Raw genomic sequence first — 3631 nt, forward strand, 5'->3', positions numbered from 1 at the left:
ATATATATATATATATATATATATATATATATATATATATAAATATATAAACGTCTTTGAAAGAATTTAAACGTTTTCCTAGGTTAGTAGTCTCAGGTAGCTGAAATATAGACTCAAGTATTTTAGATATGCAGCGAACTAACATTAGTACCAAGGACGGAAAACGAAGGACCAAGTTCGAAGAACCCAAAAGACAGGCATTTAACGCGTTCTAACAAGCGAAAATAGTTTCCCCATTCATGAACTGATTTTTTAAAACTACAATATTAAAATATATAATATTAATCGCATTTCGTGCATTTAAAAAATTAATTATCGTTGTTCATGAAAACTTCAATTAAAATATAATTATATTGATGTATCGCAATATACAGTATAGTATATAATTTATTCGAATATTCAGCATTATAATTCTACCGATATTATTTCGACTGTGTTAGTGTTTCTTTTCTTATATCAAAAATCACATTAGACAATCGTTAACGAAGTTTTACGTGCACGGAAAAAAAGGATTTGTTGCAACAGCAAACTAATTCGCTACATATGAATAGTTAAACATAATTCGTTGTATTAGCTACTTTTTCTTTGCTGCAGAAATCTATTTCTTTCTTATGATAAAAAAATTTGCTCCTACAGTAAGAAAAGTAGTTAATGCAAATTTGCTAGAGATGGACAACTAAACATAATTTACTGCTTTAGCTACTTTTTTATGTTAAAAGTAAACTTTAAAAACAGATATCTCGAGAAGTGGTCGAATAAAATTGTACACGATTGTCGCACATAATATAATTTAAATCGCACCATCCCTTTTATCCTTTAATCTCGCGGCACAGTTGGGTTTTACACGTAAATTATTATTAAAAGTGTCGGAAGTAAATTTCTTACATTATCATAATCACAAAATAACTGCCAAGATAGTTCGAGTATTTATATATATATATTTTTTTTTTATTTTTTTTTTCCAATGCAGTGAACAAAATCTTCAAAGAATGTACTGAAACGTTCTTAGAATATATGAATTAAAACGTGTTTAGAATGTCTTTTGAAGATTTATGCTGTGTGAGAATGCTTCTGAAAAACATATTAATTTCATTTTGTTATTTTTTTAAATATATGTTAATATCAAAAAAACGTATATCAGAATTTGTGAACAAATGCTACGGCAAAAGTTGCAAACTTTAAAAAGAAACTAATTATAACATATTAAATTAGAACGTATTAAAATAACTAATTGTAACATATTAAAAGAAAAAGCTAATGATATCTTCTCAGAAATTTCGGAAAAGATCTAACGATATCTTCCCAAACAATACAGGTATTTCTTTCACAGGTACGTTTGGAAACTATGAAAAATTCTTGGGGAAATTAGTTCTGCGTACAGTTTTATTTCTTTTTCTTTGAATTTCCTATACTTTCTAGAAAATTTTCGCCGTTATAAGTACATTCTAGCCAAGCTACAACTATGGTATTTCTTCTGTTCATAAATATTTATCTCCGAGAAAAGATTTTTTTTCCGTAAACGTGTGCACACATGTAATCCATCTTTTAGTCCTAATGAATTCTTCCCGTTGAAAATATTTGAAGATAATAAAAATCCAAAGCTAAATGGAGAAAAAACCAGGTCAAGATAAATACAGATTTCTTTTTTGGTAAATATAAGGACTATCTAAAACAGGGATTATCTAAATCTCGTCGTAATTTACATATATTTACATATATTTACATATATTTACGTATATTTACATATACTATATAACTATATATATAATTATAATAATATATATATAACTATATATATAAATATATATATATAAATATATAAATATATATATATATATATATATATATATATATATATATATATATATATATACCCAACTGTGCCGCGAGTTTAAAAGATAAAAGGGATGATGCGATTTAAATTTCGGATATATTATGTGCGACAATCGTGTCAAATTTTATTCGAGATATCTGTTTTTAAAGTTTACTTTTAACATTACTTTGTCGCAACAGATATATGAAATATTACCTATGACATTGCCACCGACGCACTTCGCGCAATATTGGGTTTTCGCAGTTATTGAGCGTAATTTTATTACAGCAAATTGATTGTCTAATGATTGTCTAATGATTATATAGAAAAAATAGAGAGAAAAATTCAGCATTTGCGCCTCATAAAAAATTTTTCCGAAAATATGAATCACTCTCTTATTTAACGACCACAAGCAAAAACTTAATGTGTTCATTAATAGAACTGATAGCGAGATTGAAAGCTAATTTGATATTCTAAATGAAGATCTCACAAGTGTGAAACTCGAGTAGAGATACATAAAACTTTGCCCACGATTATTTAATATGATTCTACTAACGGCAAATTGATATATATAAAGAGTATACCGCGTAAGCGAACCAAAAGAAAAATATAAGTAGAACACATAAAAGTGAACAAAAATTGTATAGGTTATTTTTCAAATAACCACGTAAAATTTCGAGATATTATTTAAAACAGTTGGACAAATTAGAACGCACGACGCGACAGGCGGGACATACGGTATATATACATACGAGATTTGAAATTTGCTGCAATTATTACTTTTTTAAAGCGATATTTTATATATAAAAAATAATTTTTTATCTTAATGGAGGAAGCAACTTTAAAAAAAAAATTCTTTTTTTTGTAAGTACAAAAATTCAGAAATTAACAATGATAGAATTTTACAGTTTAACATTGCAATTATTTAAAACAAATTTGGAATTCGATATTTAAATGTTAATAAAAAAAAGCAAGAAGTCAGTATAGCTTATTTTAGATAACAAGGTTTACAATATTTTATGCGTATGCTGCATTTGTTGAACAATTTTCAATTTCATTCTTACAAAAATCAATTTTTACATGTAATAAAGAAAATGATAATACTATATAATTTAACATATAAGACAGAAGTTATGGTTTTTCTTTTATTATAATAACAGTTATTTTTATTAAAAACATATTACTTACCTACGTCTTTCTATTCCATTAGACAACGGAAATATCCCAAAGTCGGAGTGAATCCTGAATATATGTCCTGAACAAAAATGTTTGTAGTTTGTACACGGGTTATCACACAGAGATGAAGAGAAAATTGCACTTGCTTCTTCTCGGACGAGCACAAACGAACTGAGGCTTTACATCTTTGCTAAGGGACTCACAAACCCAAAGTTTACGAGTTTAGAAAGTGCCTTCTGATTGGCTAAAAAGAAGTCTTCTGATTGGCTGGAAAGAAATCTTCTGATTGGCTAAAAAGGAGCCTTTTGACTTCTGAAGGTGACTGACTTAAGCTCGCTGGCTTGCGTTCGAAAACTCTATCCGTGTGCACTCGCTGCGTTAGAGCGAGAAAGATACAGGAGTAAGATAAAGAGAGAGGAGAAACACTCGGATGGAGTTTTCGAAGGCACGCCATGCGCATGTACGAGTTTTCGAACGCATGCCTGTGAGGGTAATATGGCCAGAGCACATATTATGAAATTCTTCGGAATTGATTGTGATCGAAATAATTTCCTTTTCTCTAGAAAAGGCAATAGAAATATATGGAATAACGGAAGTTATTGCATATATATGTGTATATATATATATATATATATATATATA

The sequence above is a fragment of the Odontomachus brunneus genome, unplaced genomic scaffold (genome assembly GCF_010583005.1).
Source record: "Odontomachus brunneus isolate Ranch 3 - 2012 unplaced genomic scaffold, Obru_v1 Obru_scaffold_034, whole genome shotgun sequence".
Classification (NCBI taxonomy): Eukaryota; Metazoa; Arthropoda; class Insecta; order Hymenoptera; family Formicidae; genus Odontomachus; species Odontomachus brunneus.